The following is a 21,173-nucleotide window of genomic DNA, read 5'->3' as shown; positions in this document are numbered from 1 at the left end:
GGGAAGTATATAAAATGTAATAACATACAATGTAAAAGAATCTGAATATAATGACATAGACATATATATATAATTGAATCACATTGCTGAATACCTGAAGCTAACAGAACATTGTAAATCAACTATAATTTTTAAAAATGGACATTTTAAATATGTACACTTTATGTCAACATACTTCAAAAAGTTCTCTTAAAAAATAGTAGTACATGTTCATTATAAAAAGTAAAACCTCCATTCTCACTTCCTCGGAGGAAAAGACCTCAAACTATTTATAGTTCTAATATTAAATAGTTGGTGTGGGACTTCACATTGTGGCTTAGCGGGTTAAGAACCCAATTAATTAAGAACCTGGCCTCACTCACTGGGTTAAGGATCCAACGTTCCTGCAGCTGCCCCACATAGGTCACAGATGCTGCTGGGATCCCACATTGCTGTGGCTGTGATGGAGGCTGGCAGCTGTAGCTCTGATTCAACCCCAGCCTGGAACTTCCATATGCTTAAAGCGCAGCCCTTTAAAAAAAAAAAAAAAAACTAAATCAACTATAATAAAAAAAATTTTTTTTAAGTTGGAGTGAATCCTTTGAGACCTTTTCTTTGGAAAATATATTTTCATATATTTTAGTTATTTGGGATATTATATATATTGTTTTGCAATCTCCATTAAAAATTTTTACATAGACTTTCACTGATGTTAATATCTAGAGCTGAGGGATTCCAGTGCAGGAATGTACTAACATTCATTTAACCATTTCCCTATTGTATGACATTACCTGGTTTCAAATTTTACCTTTTAATAATAAATATAAATACACTTTAAATTTTTTCAGTACTACCAATATCTTCCATACAGATTGTAGTTTGAACTACCAACTATGTAGTTGGAAGAGCACCCTAGTCCAAATCCTAACAATGAATATTATTAATCATTTATGTTTTTGCCAATTTAAGGGTATAATATATTGTTTAAACTTTTCATTTTTATGGTTACTAATTGAGATGAGCATCTTTTTTTGGCTACTTGTTGACTATTTTAATTTCTTCTGTGAATTGCCTCTTCATATTCTTTGCCTACTTTCCATTGAACTGAGAGGTGAGAGGACACTGAACTTCCAATTAGCGATCAATATTTATCAAATGCCTGTTGTTTGTCAGGCATTCTAATAGGCTCTAAGAAAACCACAATGAACAGGAAAAAGAACCTCACACAATCTGATGAGAAGGGCAAGTACCGAACAATGGTGATAAATAAAATCGAGGGAGTTACAAAAGTGTCACATTCTGACTATAATAACATGGTGATCGTGACTCTTCCCTGAGCATATTTTGCTTATTGTGCTTCATGTCTATTGGCACCATTTTTTTGCAATGGCATTTGTTCACTTTATGTCTCTGTCACATTTTGGTAATTCTCACAACATTTCAAACTTTTTCATTACTACTGTATTTGTTATGGTGATCTGTGATCTTTGGTGTTACTCTTTCAAAAAGAATACAACTGCTGAAGCCACAGATGATTATCGTTTTTTAGCAAACTATTTTTTGTATGTACTTTTTTTTGACACAATACTGTTGCACACTTAATAGACTATAGTATAGTGTAAACATAATTTTTACATGTTCTGGGAAACCAAAAAATCCGTGTGACAAGCTTTATTGCATAATTCACTTGATTGCAGTGGTCTAGAACCAAACCCACAATAACCCCAAGATCAGCCTGTATAAGCTGAGGCCTGAAGGATGAGGTAGCAGAGAGATGAAGAGTTTCCAGTGCAGATGATAGCATGTGCCTAAAAGCCTTCCCAGTTACTGGGTGGGGGTTCTTGGCCAAAGGCATTTCACTTCCTAAAGCTGCGCTTGTTCTAAAGTTGGTCAAGGACAGAAAGAGTGTGGGGAAGTTTAGATTTGACATGTGGCCTCTCGCTGAAAAACAGAGCCCATAGCTGCTGACAGAGCCCTGAAAACGCATCAGAGCAGCTGCTTCTCAGAAACTGAAAGGGTCCCTGAGCCCCTTCCACATGTCTTCCAGGCTCCAGTCTTAGAGCAACATTTATTCTCTCTCCATGTCCTGATACTGCCTTGGCATTGAACAAAACTGTGGCTGCAGCCGTAATCTGTCCTTCCTGCATGGACCTCAGGAAGCATGCACCGGATCCTGCCCCCTGCTAAGACTCACATCTGAGGGGTGGGCAGAACTAAGTGAGCAGGCATTCTAGCTCTCTGCTCCTGCCAAGCACAGCAAGTGTTTAACAGGATCACACTCCCTCGCCATATGTTCACAGAGGCATTTATTCACACCCATTTTTAAAGGTTTTATGTGCATTCTCCTCTTGATCCTTGAAAAATATTATAAATGCATAGCCTTGGCTTGAAAGGTGCCTCAATGCCTGATGCTTTAAGTATTTCCCTGAATTTGAAATGAAAAACAGAAAGGACTGTTTTTCCTACATTCCTCAGATTTTGCTCATTTCAGTAAGCTCTTGGTGAGTTTCCTGGCTCACAGCTGTTCGCCATTCACCAGGTAGACTGCTAAATGGAATGCTTTGGGCCAGAAAGTTACAACCAAATCCTGGCAGGAAATTTTGACCTAATAAAAACAAGATACACCTTGTTTTATGCAACAGATGGACTCTGAAAATGTTAGATATACACTGACCTTTGGGAAAAGGAATTCTCTCCATGTGTTATATAATAATTTTGGAGTGGATTTACCTTCATTTCTAACCTTCAGGTGGGAGGAGCTCCTAACTACAGTTTATGACTCAAGATAAGGCAAAGAAAGACCTGGAGTCATCTCCCTCCCATTTCCAACTTCCCTCCACCAACCTTACAGTGAATCTTGTATCAGATTCCTAGGGCTGCTGTCACAAAAGATGACGAACCAGGTGGTTTAAAACAACAGAAATTTATCCTCTCACAGTTCTGGAGACTAAGGTGTCAAGGTGTCAGCAGGACCGTGTTCCCCTCTGCTATTCTGGTGGAATTATTCCCTGCCCTTTCGTAGGCTTGGTCATGGCCGCCAATCATTGGCTTTCCTCTGTTGGCCATTGCATTGCTCCAGCCTCCGCCTCTGTTGTTACGCAATGTTTGTATCGGTCAGCTTGGGCTGCTATAACAAAATATCATAGATTGGGTGGCTCAAACAACAGAAATTATTATTATTTTTTTGTCTTTTTAGGGCCATACCCATGGCATATGGAGATTCCCAGGCTAGGGGTCGAATCAGAGCTGTAGCTGCTGGCCTACACCACAGCCATGGCAATGCTGGATCCTTAACCTACTGAATGAGGTCAGGGATCAAACTTGCGTCCTCATGGATGCTAGTCAGATTCATCTCCGCTGTGCCATGAGAGGAGCTACCAATAGAAATGCGTTTTTCTCACAGTGCTGGAGGCTAGAAGTCCAAGATAAGTGGCAGCATGGTGAGGCTCTCTTCCTGCCTTGGCCCTCTCTTTGTGTCCCCACATGGTAGAAAGATCCCTTATGAGGTCCCCATCTCATGACCTCATCTAAACTTAATTATCTCCCAAAGGACCCATTTTCAAATACCATCACACTGGGGGTTAGGGCTCCTACACATATAATTAGTTAAGACAAGGTCGTATTGAATTAGGGTGAGCCCTTAACACAATGTGACCAGCATGCTTACAAGAAGAGGAAGAAATGCAGAGGGGAAAACGTTGCTTTGGACTGAATTGTGTTCTCCCTTATGTGGCTTTAAATTTATACTACTTTCATAGTGTTGGAAATCCCAAAGCTAGATGTTAATTTAAACTGTTCCTTGGTTGGTAACACCATGGATACCTGGCAGAAGAACTGTAAGCTCATTTTGAAGGAACATACTCCAAATGCAGGCACTGTAGTATTCCTACAGATTAAGATAAATAAAAATTATGAAATGCATAAGGAAACAAACATCTAAGGCCAAGAATAAATTTAAAAGGAATCATAGAAGTTACCCCTGTGGCACAGTGGGTTGAGGATCTGGCATTGTCTCTGCATCAAAGCACAGTCCCTGGCCTGGCACAATGGGTTAAGGATCTGGCATTGCCATTGCAACTGTGGCATAGGTCACAGCTGCAGCTCAGATTAGACCTGGCCCAGGAATTTCCATATGCTGTGGCTGCAGCCAAAATATAAAAAATTTATTTTATTTTATTTTATTTATTTAATTTTTTTGTCTTTTTGCCATTTCTTGGGCTGCGCCTGAGGCATTTGGATGTTCCCAGGCAAGGGGTCAAATCAGAGCTGTAGCTGCTGGCCTACACCAGAGCCACAGCAATGCAGGATCTGAGCCGCATCTGCAACCTACACCACAGCTTACAGCAACGCTGGATCCTTAACCCACTGAGCAAGGACAGGGATCGAACCCGCAACCTCATGATTCCTAGTTGGATTTGTTAACCACTGAGCCCCGATGGGAACTCCCAAAAAATAAAAATTAAAAAAAATCATAATTATTGTCCATAGCACTTCAGATACTAGAATCCTCAAATGCAGAATAAAAAGAACTCATCAATAAATTTGAGAAAGTTGCAGGATACAAAATTAATATACAGAAATCAGTTCCATTTGTACACACTAACAACAAAATATCAGAAAGATAAATTAAGGAAACAACCCCATTTACCAAAGCATCAAGAAGCATAAAAAATCCAGGAATAAACCTAAGGAGGAAAAAACCCTGTACTCTGAAAACTGTAAGACACTAAGAAAGAAACTGAAGACAACAAAAACAGATGGAAAGATATACTGTGTTCTTGGATTAGAAATGATCATAAAAATGATCATTAAAATAATCATACTATCAGAGTTCCCATCGTGGCTCAGTGGTTAACGAATCTGACTAGGAACCATGAGGTTGTAGGTTCGATCCCTGGCCTTGCTCAGTGGGTTAAGGATCCGGCATTGCCGTGAGCTGTGGTGTAGGTTGCAGATGAGGCTCAGATCCTGCGTTGCTGTGGCTCTGGCGTAGGCTGGCGGCCACAGCTCCTATTTGACCCCTTGCCTGGAAACCTCCATATGCCGTGGGAGCGGCCCAAGAAAATGGCAAAAATACAAAAAAAAAAAATTAAATAAATAATAATCATACTATCCAAGGCAATCTACAGATTCAATCCAATCCCCATCAAATTACCAATGGCATTCTTCACAGAACTAGAGCAAATAATTTTAAAATTCATTTGGAAATACAAAAGACCCCTCATAGCCAAACAATCTTGAGAAAAAAGAACAAAGCTGGATGAGTCATGCTCCCTGACCTGAGACTATACCACAAAGTTTTGTCATTAAAATGGTATGATACTGGCACAAAACCAGACACATAGATCAATGAAACAGAGTAGAACCCAGAAATAAACCCATGTACCTATGGTCAATTAATATATGACATATGAGGCAAGAATATACAATGGAGAAAAGATAGTCTCTTCAATAAGTGGTGTTGGAAAAACTAGACAGCTAAATGTAAAAGAACAAAATTAGGACATCCTCTAACAGCATACACAAAAATAAATTTATGATAGATTAAAGGCCTAAATGTAACACAAGATACCATAAAGAGGAAAACATAGGCAGAACACTCTTTGACATAAATGGTAGGAATATTTTTTTGGACTTGTCTCCTAAAGCAAAGGAAATTAAGCAAAAATAAATGGGATCTAATTAAACTTAAAAGTTGTTGCACAGCAAAAGAAACCACCAACAAAAACAAAAAGACCGAGTACCCATCGTGGCTCAGTGGTTAAGGAACCCGACTAGCAACCATGAGGACTCCGGTTCGATCCCTGGCCTTGCTCAGTGGGTTAAGGATCCGGCATTGCCGTGAGCTGTGGTGTAGGTCGCAGATGAGGCTCAGATCCCTCGCTGCCATGGCTGTGGCGTAGACCAGAGGCTACAGCTCTAATTCGACCCCTAGCTTGGGAACCTCCATATGCCACAGGTGCAGCCCTGAAAAAACAAAAGACAAAAAAAAAAAAAAAAAAAAAAAAAGACAACCTACTGGATGGGAGAAAATATTTGCAAATGATATGACCTCTAAAGGGTTAATGTCCAAAATACATAAAACAGCTCATACTACTCAAGATCAAAAAAACAATCCAATTTAAAAATTGGCAGAAGACCTGAATAGACATTTTTCTCAAGAGGAAATGCAGATGGCCACCAGGCGTGTGCAAAGATGCTCAATATCACTAATCATCAGGGAAATGCAAATCAAAACTACAATGAGATTTCCTTACACCTGTCAGAATGGCTATCAGCAGAAAGAACACAAATAACAAGTGCTGGTGAGGATGTGGCAAAAAAAACCCTTGCAGACTGTTGGTGTGAATGCAAATCGGTGCAGCCACTGTGGAAAACACAGAGGTTCTTAAAAAACTAAAAGTAGAACTACTGTATGACCCAGCAATTCCACTCCTGGGTGTATATAAAAAAACAAACAAACCCCAAAACCCTACTAATTCAAAAAGATACATGCATCCCAATGTTTATAATAGTATTATTTACAATTGCCAAGATACAGAAGCAACCTAAAAGTCCATCGATGGATGAATGGATAAAGAAGATTTGGTATATATTTATAAGGGGATACTACTCAGCCATTAAAAAAAAAAAAAAGTATGAAATTTTGCCCTTTGTGACAACATGAATGGACTTGGAGGGTATTATGCCAAGTGATACTGTATGATATCACTTATATGTGGATTTGAAAAAAATACAACAGTCTAGTGAATATAACAAAAAAGAAGCAGACGCACAGATATAGAGAACAAACTAATGGTTCCCAGTGAAGAGAGGGAAGGGGAAAAGGACATTATAAGAGTATTGGAAGAAAAATTACAACACAGCCACAGCAACACGCCAGATCAGAGCCGCGTCTGCGAACTACACCACAGCCCATGGTATCGCCGGATCCTTAACCCACTGAACAAGGCCAGGGATCGAACCCGCAACCTCATGTTTCCTAGTTGGATTAATTTCCGCTGCACCACAACGGGAACTCCGAGTACAGCCTTCAGAAATTGTGAATCACTAAGTGTACACCTGTAACTTATATGATGTTCAAAAACTATACTTGAATTAAAATAATTTTCAAGAAATAAAATCAAATCACTGTGTTGTATACCATAAACTATCACAGTGTTGTAGGTCAATTATGCTCAACAAACTCAGAAAAAGAGATCAGATTTGTGGTTACCAGAGGCAGGCCGTGGGGGAGGGGGAGTTGAAGGTAGGTAGTCAAAGGCACAAACTTCCGGTTATAAGATAAAAAAGTACTAGGGATGTAATGTACAACATGATAAATATAATTAACACCTCTATGTTGTATATGAGAGTGGTTGAGAGTAAATGTTGAATTCTTAAATTTTTTCCATTTCTTTAATTTTGTATCTCTATAAGGCGATGGATGTTCACTAAATTTATTGTGGTAATAATTTTATGATGTATGTAAGCCAAATTCTTAGGAGGTACACAAACTTACACAGCACTCTATGTTAATTACAACTCAGTAAAACTGGAAGAAAAAAGAATGGCCAATATTAAAAGCACTGACTGTCTCAAGTCTTAGAAAATAATACAGAGCGATGAGGATTCTTACACACTGCTTAGAGTGATTAGAATATACACTGATTAGAGTGTATATTGGTACAATCAGTTTGGAAATTTCTTTAGCAGTTGTCTACTAAAGATTAACATATAAAAACTTTCCGTTATAGCAACTCCATCCCTTGTTATATACTCAACATACATAAATGTTTATGTCCATTGAAACACACATACAATAATATTCAAAGCAGCTTTAGTCCAAGTTCCTGATATAGCTCAGCATGTTAAGAACCTGACTAGTATCCATGAGGATGTGGATTCAAACCCTGGCCTCACTTAGTGGGATCCAGCAATGCTACAAGCTGCTGCACAGGTCACAGAGGCAACTCAGATCTGGCATCGCTGTGGCTGTGGCATAGGTTGGCAGCTGCAGCTCTGATTCAACCTCTAGCCTGGGAACTTCCATATGCCATGGGTGTGGCCTTAAAAAGAAGAAAAAAAAAACAGCTTTATTCCCATAATAGCAAAAACTGGAAACAAATGTTCAGCAGCAATCAAATGAATACATAAATTGCGGTATATTTAAACATAGCCTACAAATCGGCATACACAAAATAAACTGTAGACACATTCTACATCATGCCTGAAACTCAGTGGCACCACTGTGTTTGCTGGCATCAAGCTTTCTGCACTGCAGTCAGGAAACTGCCCTATGCAGTGAGCTAGCTAGTTGTGAGGTTTCCCCTGTTAGCTGCCCTTCTCTCAGGGCTCTCAGTCCAGTTCGGCCTATTGTCCACTGCCTGAAAACAATTGCTCATATATTTCTGTCTCTTTTGACAATTATGGAAAGAAGACTAGTTTAGAACCAGTTACTCCGTCATGGCCAGTAGAAGTCCTAAGTCATTATTAAGAAATAATACGGGAGTTCCCATTGTGGCTCAGTGGTTAACAAATCTGACTAGGAACCATGAGGTTTCGGGTTCGATCCCTGGCCTTGCTCAGTGGGTTAAGGATCTGGCATTGCCGTGAGCTGTGGTGTAGGTTGCAGACGTGGCTTGGGTCTGGCGTGGCTGTGGCTGTGGCATAGGACGGCAGCTACAGCTCTGATTAGACCCCTAACCTGGGAACCTCCATATGCTGCAGGCCCAGCCCTAGAAAAGAAAAAAAAAAAAAAAAGAAAGAAAGAAAGAAATAATATGAACTGCACTTCGGAAAACTGGATGTAGGAATGGAGAGAGGGAAAATGACTAGGTAACTGCAGGAGCCTTTGTTCCAACTGGAACCTTCCACTTAGGTGGAAGGATGATTAGTCAATTTTTGATATGATATGATTGAGATGCTATAATAATTTAAGGCTATTCCACCAGAACAGACTCAAAAAATGCAATGCCTGGAGTTCCTATTGTGGCTCAGCTAGTTAAGAACCCAACATAGTAGGAATTCCCGTTGTGCAAGGGAAATGAGTCCAACTAGTATCCATGAGGCTGTGGGTTCAATCCCTGGCCTCGCTCAGTGGGTTAAGTATCCAGCGTTGCCATGAACTGTGGTGTAGTTCACAGACATGGCTTGGATCCCCTGTTGCTGTAGCTGTGGCATAGTCTCTAGCTTGGGACCATCCATATGCCGCAGGTATGGCCGTATAAAGCAAAAACAAAACAGAACAAAAAACCGACATTTTGTCCCTGAGGGTGCAGGTTTGATCTGTGGCCTTGCTCATTGTGTTAAGGATTGGGCGTTGCCACAAGCTGTGGCGTAGGTCACAAATGCAGCTCAGATCTGGTGTTGCTGTGGCTGTTGGGTAGCCCTCAGCTGCAGCTCCAGTTCAACCCCAGCCTGGGAACTTCATTATGCCAAGGTGTAGCCATAAAAAGAAAAAAAAATGCGATGATTTCAACATTAAATTTGCTTAAGAGATAGCCTAGTAACCTCCAGAGTCAGGTAGCTTTGCTTTGCGCTGTGAGGTCATGCTGGGACCAGGCTGGTGAAGCAATTCTGGACATTGATCACACCTAACTTTGAAGCTGCATTCGTCATCACCACATCTGGCAAGTTGGCAATAGAGGATAAAGAGATAACACTCATACCCAGTGTTTTAAGTCATAATCCAGAAGAGGCATGCATTGCTTTGCTAATATCACATTGACAAGAATTAGTCACGATGGTTGCACCTAACCGAAGTGTGGGCTGAGAAATATAGTTGATAGCTGGATATTTGTTCAGCTAAAATGCTAGTCTCGTGGAAGCATGGAAGAGTAGTTTGGTGACAGGGTGTGAGGTGGCCAACAATCAGCCAGTGTGCCATGGATGTTTGTGGATCATCCAAGTGGAATGCCCGGAAGACAGCTCTGTATAGAGATTTGGTTTGCATGGTGTTCTGGACTGGAGATGTCAGCATGTATGTGGAGTCAAGGACGTGAGTACTGATGAAATCACCCAAATGAATTGGGAACTGGAACAGAACTCTGGGAGAACAGTAACTCTGAAGGAGCATGGGAAGAAGGGGATCCCAGGAAGGAAATTATAAAGGAAGGATCAGAGAAGTAGGAGGAGAACCGGTGGCATAGCACCAGAGAAGCCTAAGGGAAAGGAATTTCAAGGAGAGAGTGGTCAATAGAGTCGTCATGTGCAGGCAGCTCAGGTAACATAAGTACAAAAATGCATCCATTGGATTTTATTATTAATTCAACTGGAATTCACCCAATCAATATATGAGGAATAAATAAACGAATGTCCAATGAGGTGATAAAGGCCTAAAGGACTAATAATGGAAACAAAAAATTAGGGGCAGGAGAAGAGGGTGATTTTTAGTAGGGACATGGCTGAAACATGACTGGCTGTGAATTGACAATTGAAGTTGTATATATTTATGATATTAATCTATTTGCTTTTGTATAGAGTTACAATTTTCCAAGGGGAAAAAAAATGGTTTTAAAAAATCTCTTCCTCCCCCTAAAAGGAAAGCTGTAGATGGGAAGAAAATATCTGTAATATATATATTTGATAAAGGACTTATATACAGATTATGTAAAAAACTCCTATATTTCAATAAGACAAAGACAGCAACCTAATAGAAAAATAGGCAAAAGGTTTGAAGAAAGAGGTAATTCACACAACCTATAAACATGAGACAAGGATCTCAGCCTCATTTGTAATTGGAAAAATACAAATTAAAACCACAAAGAGATATTGCTACATACCCAGCAGTTATAGAATGGAAAAAAAAACACATGCAAATTAAAATATGAGATTTTAGCAAGAATATGTAACAACTGTGAGTCTCATATACTGCTGGGGAGGGTATAAATTGGTACAACCCCTTTAGAAAACTCTCAGGGTTTACCAAAACTGAACATAGGCATACACGATGACCCAGAAATTTCACCCTTGACAGAAATGTGACCCAGAGTCACATACAAGAATATTCATGGCAGCACTATTTGTAACTTTCAAAAACTGGAAATAAGCTAAATAAATGTATCCATTGTGGTATGTTCATATAATATAATACTACAGAGTATTGAAAATGTACAAACAACTGCTCCATACAATAGAGTTGAACCTCACAAATACAAATTTCTTTTCTTTTTTTTTACGCCACTCCTGTGGTATATGAAAGTTCCCAGGCTAGGGGCGAATCAGAGATGCAGCTGTGGCCTACACCACAGCCATGGCAACACTGGATCCCAGCCCCATCTGCAAACTAAGCTGCAGCTTGCAGCAATGCCAGATCCTTAACCCAGGGAGGCCGGAGATGAAACCTGCATCCTCAGGAACACTATGTTGGGTTCTTAACCCACTGTGCCACAATGGGAATGCCAACACAATTTTAAATGAGAGAAACTATCCACAAAATTCTTCCTACTATATGGTTCCATTTATATAACATTCAAGATGAGGCAAAACTAATCTACAATTTTCAAAGTTATCGTAGAGATTATATTTGGGGAGGATGGTGGAAGTGATGACTGAGAAGGAACCAGGGGAGGTTTCTGGGATGTAGCAATTGTTCTGTTTCTTGATCTGGATGATGGGTTATGTGAGGGTGTTGAGCTTGTGATAAAGTAATAATATTCATATTTAATTTTTATATACTTTTATGGAAATATACTGCCCTTTGGTAAAAACTTTACAGGAAAAAAAAGAATGCATTTTCCCTAGATGGCTGAAAATGATTAAAGAAGGAAGAGATGGTGAAAGTACTGTCCATTTGTTACATCCTTGTCCTACTCCTCTCCTTTTTAGCTGATTGGTACATGCTAGGAAGCATCCAAAGCCTTTTCCAATTCCCATCTATTGTTCACCCTGGAGGAATGATATTTCAGAAAACCCTAGGACTGCACTCAGGCTGTGGAGTAATTCCCAGAAAAGAAGCAACTTCTGGTTCACACCACATTCTCCTAGACTGAAAACTCTAAGCTGTTTGAAAAAACTCTAGGTCTCTGATTACCAGACTCTAAAGAAAGCACGTATTGCCCCAGAATGGGCTAATTAGATACCTTTTTCCTCAGAGTTAAAGGAACACAACAGAGTAGTCTTTTCTTAGCCCTTAGAAAACTTTGAAATTGTGAAGGATCCTTTCTCCAATTTCTGCATAACCCTGTCTGGTGCATTTTATACCACGAACTGTTTTTTGCTTTGGTTATATTACCTCTCATCCTTTCCATAGCCATGAAGATACAGCACAATCTGTAAGTCAGCCCTCATTAGTAGCAGCAGAGAATATACTTGGCTGAAGCAAAAGAAAGTTGCTCTCATGTCTCCTGATCCCAGTTTTTGGAGATACTTCAGGGTCATGGAATGAGTTTCATGTTTCTCTCTGAATAAAAATCTTGCTTAGGAGTTCCTGCTGTGGCCCCTCAGGTTAAGGATCTGGCATTGTCTCTGCAGTGGCTTGAATCACTGCTGAGGTGCGGGTTCCATGCCTAGCATGACACAGTGGGTTAAGGATCTGGCATTGCCACAGCTGTGGCATAGGTCACAGCCGTGGCTCGGATTCAGCCCCTGGCCCAGCAACTTCCATGTGCTGTGAGTGTGGCCAAAAAAAAAAAAAAAAAAAAAAAATTCCTGGTCAAATGGGAGTTCCTGTCGTGGCTCAGTGGTAACAGACTCTACTAGTATGCATGAGGATGTTGGTTCAATCCCTGGCCCCTCTCAGTGCATTAAGGATGTGGCGTTGTTGTGAGCTGAGGTGTAGGCCAGTAGCTGCAGCTCCAATTTGATCCCTAGCCTGGGAACTTCCATATGATGGGGGTTTGACCCTAAAAAGACCAAAAAAAAAAAAAAAAAAAAAAGAAAAGTATGCCATTTTGATGAATAAATTGAATTATGATAATTACATTTATCTCATATGTAAACATATTTCAGAGCAAGTAGGTTATATCAGGACTAGCTTTTTGAACAGATGAACTTCTGGTTCATTTTCCTTCCCAAAGATGGTGACATGGGAAGTGTCCAACCACCTGTCCCAATCTGGGCTTTTAGCACCTGCTGTCGCTCTATTGCCAGTTAACTGCATGGTATTCTGTGGATCCTGGCAGGTGGGCTGTTTACAGATTTTTGCCAATGCAGCATGTCTTTTGTTAGATGATGAGTGTGTCAGAACAGGGACATCAACAATCTAAATCAAGGTAAAGACTAGACAAAAGGGTCTTTACATTTGTTTCTGACACTCAGATTCTATTATTTTAAATGAGAAATCTACATGAACCGCCTTTTTTTTTCTCATTAAAAAAGAGGTACTGTTAAATATATGTCAAGTAATATATATCAAGGGTAATATATATCAAAGTAATATATAGTATATTACCAAAGAGATACGTATCAAGATTGGTCACAGTCTGCCATGTTCAATACTAACAAATAATTTGAATAATACCATTTTAAAAGACCAAGATATTGCTGTATTTGGCATTTTAAGTGATGTTTGCTATCCAAGCCTCTGGCAACAAAGCTAGGAGACAGCTTGAGGCATTTTGTTCCAGAAACCTATTGTCTTAGACACTTGGCTCAGGAAATAAGTTAAACTAAAATGGAGAGCATTAAACGATAAAACAAAAGCGGCCCTGAAAATATCAGAGTTCTAACTTCCCTTTTGCTATGTCTGAAACCCTACTACTTTGGTCTTTGTGAAAGGCCCCCCTAGAAGTGCAAATTAGTCAATCGTGTGGAAACATGTCACAGGGCACTTTATCACTAGATGATCTTCTCAAAGTACAGTCCCATATGAAAAATCCTTGTAGAATTTTACCAACTGTAGCAACACTGACTAAATATATACTGCATATGAAAGTCATTGTTCTATCCTACAATTGACTGCAAGGTCTACGGAAAAACTGGTGAGACTCTTAGGCATTAACTTTTTGTAAGAGAGCCAAGGAGTATGATTTTCTTTCTGTCTTTCCTACCCCATCCCCCTACATGGGGACACTTCATTTTGTTAAAACATTTTAAAGTTAGCTATTTTGAATATTATAAAATGAATTTTCCTGACTTCTTATGCAAGCAGTATTAGTAAAATGTTTTTCTTGATGACACGGTCACAGTTGGCAAGAGAGTGATATTGTCTCAGAAGAGTATCTGCAACGGTACTGTCTGGCCATAAATGACTGGTTTTTGTTTTTGTCTCTTTTTTTTCCCCTCATACTTTCTACCCCTTACTACCAACTACTGTAACCATGACAGTAGTTGTCTTTTGTAGACCTGCCTCTTGCAGGCTCTACCCCTACCCTACTGCAGAGTCTCTATGCAGCCTGCCTTTATTCTATAGACTGGGAAGCTAGATCACTAAGCTCATTCAAATTTCATGTCAAGAATACTCAGAGTTAAAGTTAAGGATCTGGCGTTGTCGATGCAATGGCTTGGGTTGCTGCTGTGCCGCAGGTTTGAACCCTGGCCCGGGAACTTCCATATGCCTTGGGCGTGGATAAAAAGAAAGAATAAATCTGAGTAAGCATCTGCATGGCTCTTCATTCATTTAGTAGATGCTTATGAGAAAACATATATAGGAGTTCCCATGGTGGTGCAGTGGAAACGCGCCCAACTAGTATCTGTGAGGATGCTGGTTCAATCCCTGGCCTCACTCAGTGGGTTAAGGATCTGGCATTACTGTGAGCTGTGGTGTAGGTTGCAGATGCTGCTCAGATCTGGTGTTGCTGTGGCTGTGATGTAGGCCAATGGCTATAGCTCCAATTTGACTCAGCCTGGGAACCTCCATATGCCACAGGTGCAGCCCTAAAAAGACCAAAAAAAAAAAAAAAAAAAAGAAAGAAAACACACACATGCATGCATGCATACACACACAATGGAATATTATTTAGCCATGAGAAAATATGAAATCCTGCCAATTGTGAAAACACGAATGGATTTGAGGGCTTTATGCTATAAGTAAAAGAAATGAGACAAAGACAAATACGTATGCTACCACTCATATGTTGAATCCAAAAAAAGCCAAACTTCTAGAAAGAGAATATAATGGTGGTTACCGAGGGCTGGGGGTGGGGAGGGAGATGCTGGTCAAAGAATACAAAATTCCAGTTAGAAGATGAGTAAGTTTTAGAGATCAAATACACGACATCGTGACTGTAGCTAACAACCCCATATTATATATTTGCAAGTTGCTAAGAGTAGATCTCAAATGTTCTCACCAAAAAGAAATGGTAATTATATGACCTGATGGTGAGAGCTAATGCTACCATGGCCATTTCTTTGGAGGGAGCGGAATAGGGAGAGGGCTACAACAAATTGACAGTCCTACACCTTAAACTTACATAATATGTCAATTATATCTCAATACAGTGGAAAATAAACAAAAAGGAAACACACAGTATACCCATTTTTTGGGTGCCTCTATATTTTTAAGCTTTTTTTCTTAATTATTAGATAAATATGCAATAAATCCAATTAGGTATCCTCTATGTCAATACTAAGGATGAGTTTTATAGCAGACTGTGAATAAGAATTTTCAAACACCATTTAACATATGAAGAGTCTATTATCTTATCATGTGCATAAACCAAAAGAATGTGAATAACAAGAAGGCAGTTCAGCACCAGAGTAAAGGATAATATAATTTTGACAAAAGGCAGCTTCCTATACTTCTACAGATGCACTTATTTTTATTTATTTATTTATTTTTGCTTTTTTAGGGTGGCATCCATGGCATAAGGAAGTTCCCAGGCTAGGAGTCAAATCAGAGCTGTGACCACAGCAATGCAGGATCCAAGCCAAGTCTGTGACCTACACCACAGCTCATGACAACGCCAGATCCTTAACCCACCCGCTGAGGTCAGGGGTGAACCTTTGTCCTCATGGATGTTAGTCAGGTTTGTAACCTGCTGAGCCATGATGGGAACTCCCAAATGCACTTATTTTTAAATGAAAAATATGGTAGAAAGAACCCTGAACAAGATAGGTAGAGAGAATCTTATGCACAGGGTACAAAGAGGCCACTACCAGCTTTGATTGCTTGACACATCTTTTTAAAAAAGTATCTAGGGAGTTCCTGTCATGGAGCAGTGGAAACGAATCCAACTAGGAACAATCAGGTTGGGGATTCGATCCCTGGCCTCACTCAGGGTTAAGGATCCAGCGTTGCCGTGAGCTGTGGTATAGGTCGCAGACATGGCTCGATCCCGTGTTGCTGCGGCTCTGGCGTAGGCCGGCAGCTACAGCTCCGATTAGACCCCTAGCCTGGAAGCCTCCATATGCCTTGGGAGCGGCCCTAGAAAAGACAAAAAAAAAGACAAAATAAATAAATAAATACTATTAGGTAAGAGTATACACACTGTGGCCTCCACCACTTCCTGCTCAAATTCTCTTTCCCTGGGCCCTGATGACATTTCAGTTTGAAAGCTGTGCCCTAGTCATTTATCTTGTCCTGAATTCTGATCAACAATTAAGTTGGAATTCCTTCTGATCTACATGTTGCATAGGGATATTAGAAAGTAAAGTGACCTATTCTATACAAAATAATAAAAACTTTTGGTGAGAAGATGGTACAAAAAATTAAGCAAAGAAATTGCCTAAATTGATAAGTCAATGTAGTTACATTATTGACAACAAAGAACAAGAATTGAAATGATTAGTTCCCATTGTGGCACAGCAGGTTAAGATCTGGTGTCGTCTCTGTGGTGGTAAGGGTTCAATCCCTGGCCTGGTATAGTTGGTTAAGGATCCAGCGTTGCTGCAGCTGTGGCATAGTTTGTAGCTGCTGCTTGGATTCCATCCCTGGCCCAGGAACTTCCACATGATGCAGGTGTGGCAAAAAAACAACAACAAAAAACCCCCCAAAAAATAGAATGAGTAAAACACAGATGATTCAAAAACATTTTTACAATTAAATCCATTTTTTCTTTTGTAATTTTTAATTGGATCCAATAGCAAAATGGACTTAATATTTCTCTTTGTCCCTTTGGTAGAGTTTTAAGGAGTAATAAAATGGCCAAGGGGGAAAAATGAGGGAGCAAAAAGAAAGATTACATGAATAATCTTCTAGACTCCTAAATAATCTAAAGAAGAATTTAAAAAAATATCTGACTGCAGGAAAAAAATTAAGATTTTCTTTCCTGGAGCAGGCCATAAATATTGATATCTTTGTCATTATTAATGGGTACTAAAAATATAATCTCTTTTATTTTTTTCTACCTACACTAAATGGGTAAAAAGTTTGTTAAAGGGCGAAATCAGAATAGATTTTTAAAATCCAAGCCAACAATTATTTATTGAATATTTACTCTGGGTCTAATATGTTAAAGATGTAACAGCAGGTTTTATCATTACTCCTGCCCTTAGGGAGCGTATTATCCTTAAAGAAGGAAAAGATTTACATAAGAATTAATTAGAAAAGATGGAAGAAAAAAGCTCTTGAAAGGAATAAAATGAGTTATCTGTCCCACTATTGCAGTTAACCAGAGAGTTCAGTAACTAGAAAACCCACATAGTTGAAATCTTTAATTAAATTCAAGAGGTTACTCTAGGAATTCAGACTTTCTTTTTAAACAGTTTAGAGTCGGTCAGCCTTGAATATTTCCTTCAATTCTCCACCTCCAGGAAAATCCGACACAAGCACTGTTTGCTATGCTTCATAGTTAAGGGATGGGTCAAGCTTCCCTGGAGATCTGAACCTCTGATAATAATATCCTCCCTCACTGAAATATTTTTATTGCACATCTAACATTTGAAAGGTATTATCTTTATCTTATGCCATGCATGTTGATATTAACTTAATAATGCACAGTTCCTATCTTACAGTAATTCACCTGAAAAAGACACATGCATCGTTTTAAGAGGATGTAGCTAAGCAGGACAGACATGTAAGGTATCACTGGGATGTAAGGTGAAGTGCACACCTCAGGAAGGGACATGGCTACATCATTGGTGATGCTAAGTTTGATCACTTGAGTTGGGTGACAGCCACCTGAGCTTTCAGCGTAAAGATACCTATGTCTCTTTATAAGCCTGGTGGGGAAAGAAAAAGATGGGTAGGAGATGTAGAATCTCTGGGGAAAGTGGAATCTAGCCAGACAAAGCAGAGAAGAGGGCTCAGAATACAAGGCAGAGGGGAGAGCGAAACACTAATCTGAGAAAAACTAGAGCATGGGCCTGAAGGAACAAACAGTATGGAGCGCCACAATGTGTCTTAAGAGATGGGTCAGGAGGCCTTGTCAGCCAGTGTTAAGGAGACTGGATTATCTCCTGGGCTAGTACTACTATACTGCAAAAAAATTACAACTTGCAGAAGGGTTCAAATGACAGCATTTTTTAAGCAATAAAGTATTATTTAAATTAAGGTATGTACCTTGTTTTCTTAGACATGCTATTGCATATTTAATAGACTACAGTATAGTATATATACAACTTTTTTTTTTTTTGTCTTTTTTTGCTATTTCTTTGGGCCGCTTCCATGGCATATGGAGGTTCCCAGGCTAGGGGTCTAATCGGAGCTGTAGCCACCAGCCTACGCCAGAGCCACAGCAACGCAGGATCCGAGCCGCGTCTGCAACCTACACCGCAGCTCACGGCAACGCCGGATCGTTAACCCACTGAGCAAGGACAGGGACCGAACCCGCAACCTCATGGTTCCTAGTCGGATTCGTTAACCACTGCGCCACGACAGGAACTCCCTAGTATATACATAACTTTTATATGCACTGGGCAACCAATTTGTGTGACTGGCTTGCAGTATGTTTTATCACGGTGGTCTGGTACCAAGCTTGCAATACTTTGGAGGTATGCCTGTATTCTCTAAGGTGTGACGTACCCTGGGATGCTAGAAGAGAAATTTTTTTCCAGCCTCACCTGTGGCATATGGAAATTCCTGGGCCAGGGATCAAATCCAAGTTGCAGCTGCGACCCACACTGCGGCTGCAAAAACACCAGATCCTTAATCCACTGTGCCTGCCACAGCAGGAATTCCTAGAGGAGAAATTGTAATTATCTTTTAAGAAGCTCCTGTCATGGCTCAGCAAAAACGAATCTGACTAGAATCATAAGGAGGCAGGTTTGATACCTGGCCTCACTCAGTGGGTTGAGGATCCAGCGTTGCCATGAGCTGTGGTGTAGGTTGAAGACACGGCTTGGATCTGGTGTTGCTGTGGCTGTGGTGTAGGCCAGTGGCTGTAGTTCCGATCTGGCCCCTAGCTTGGGAACATCCATATGCCTTGGGTTCAGCCCTTAAAAAAATAAAATATCTATACTTGGTGTGCACTTCATAATGGACATTATATGTATGAACTGAAATCAGGACATGATAGGAAGACTGAAGGGTGGGAAGAGAGAAGGAAAAGCTGTTTGAGACTTACTAATTACTTAAGAGCATCCAGGAGCTGTTTAGCAGACAGCTATGTATGAAATTAAAGATCTCGGGAGGGGCCTTTGTCTATTGTGTTGATTCAGGACATCTGCCCAAAACATGAGTGAAAAGAGCTGTGGACCAATGGCAGAACTCTGGGCAACACTAATACTTACAGTAACATGATTTTTTTTTTCTTAAAGAAAAATTGGAGCCCAAGAAGTGTTTGTGCTCTCAAACATTTTAAAAAGCCCTCAAATATTAATATGAAGTTTGTAATTGCTACTCCTTACTATTTCCATTACTGTAGGAAAATGAAGCTCAGTGAATCAAGAAGAAAAAAGTTTCTGATAGCAACCCATAGTGATTCAGAATGAAAAAGTTTAATTTTCTTGCCATCTTGAGGGGCAGTCAATATAGGTTTTTAAAAGCTCCCCATGATGATCAAATAGTGTTCGTCCTAAAAAAACAAAGAAGGCCCTCCCATGAAATTTGGACTTTTGAAGAAATAACTGATTACAGAGTTGGGCCAGGGCAGACACAAAGTGAGCCTGGAATACCTTGCATCAAAAGGCAAAGAAGTGTTCCAAGACACAAAAAGGGGACGTTCCTGTTGTGGCTCTGCAGTCACCAATCTGACTACTGTCCATGAGGATGCAGGTTCCATCCTTGGCCTCACTCAGTGGTTAAGGATCTGGCATTGCCGTGAGCCACGTGCGTACACGTGTGGTATAGGTCACAGACTCGGCTCAGGTCCCATGTTGCTGTGGCTGGGGTGTAGGCTGGCAGCTACAGCTCTGATTTGACTCCTAGCCTCAGAACTTCCATATTTTGCAGGAGTGGCCCTAAAAAGCAAAAAAAAAAAAAAAGGAGGACATTTCAAAACAGGACATCAGAGCTGGCTTAGAGGGGCTTTTGCTTATCAAATTTGGGATGATGTGAGCACCAAAAAGAATAATGAATTTTAACATGATGAATATACAAAGAATTTGAGTCCTCAGTGATATTTTAAAGTACAGGATAGAAAAATGGAAAACTCTTCTTCATGCATAAAAAATACCACCTAAAAAAATGTAGCATGAAGGCTAGACTTTAAAAAATCTCCATGTCACAATTCTTATTTAATAACTGATAAGTTAAATAAAAGTTGTGGAAGAACAGGATACTCACATGGCCTCATGGGTTCCTTCTTAATTATAAAGTGGAAAAGTACCTTACCATGCCAAGACAGGGCAAATTTTACCTTAGCCAAATTTAGCATTACCACCAATGGGATGAATGGACATCACGTGCCTCCTGACATCATACAAATGGGAAATGCATATTACCTAGGCAATATTCTTCAAATCTAATCATTTAAACACTCAGATAGATCCAGAATGTGGACCATTCCCTAAGCCAACTAGCCTGTACTCTTCAAAAATATCAGAAAAGACCACGGGAACTGTTCTAGAGGAAAGAATGAAATTCCGAGATTTAACCCCATGTAAACAGTTTGTCTGAATTCCCAATAAAAACAAAACAAAAATATGTACAGAATACTTGGGAAGCAGCTGGGGAGTAAGACTTGCATATTATGTGTTATTAAATCAAAGTTAAATTTCTTGGGTGTGATAATGGTGTGGTGGTTATGTTAAAAATCCCTTATTCTTGGGAGACACAAGGGTGATATATTTAGTGGTAAGGAAGCATCATGACGACCGAAATCTATTTTCAAAGGGATCAGCAAAAAAAAAGAGAGAGGGAGAGCGAGAAAAGAAAAAAGATTACAGATACAGAGAGAGGAGATAAAGCAAATGTAACAAAATGTAAACACCTGGTGAATTAGAGATATGGTTGT

The sequence above is a fragment of the Sus scrofa genome, chromosome 3 (assembly GCF_000003025.6).
Source record: "Sus scrofa isolate TJ Tabasco breed Duroc chromosome 3, Sscrofa11.1, whole genome shotgun sequence".
NCBI lineage: Eukaryota > Metazoa > Chordata > Mammalia > Artiodactyla > Suidae > Sus > Sus scrofa.
Note: the sequence above shows the minus strand (reverse complement) of the source record.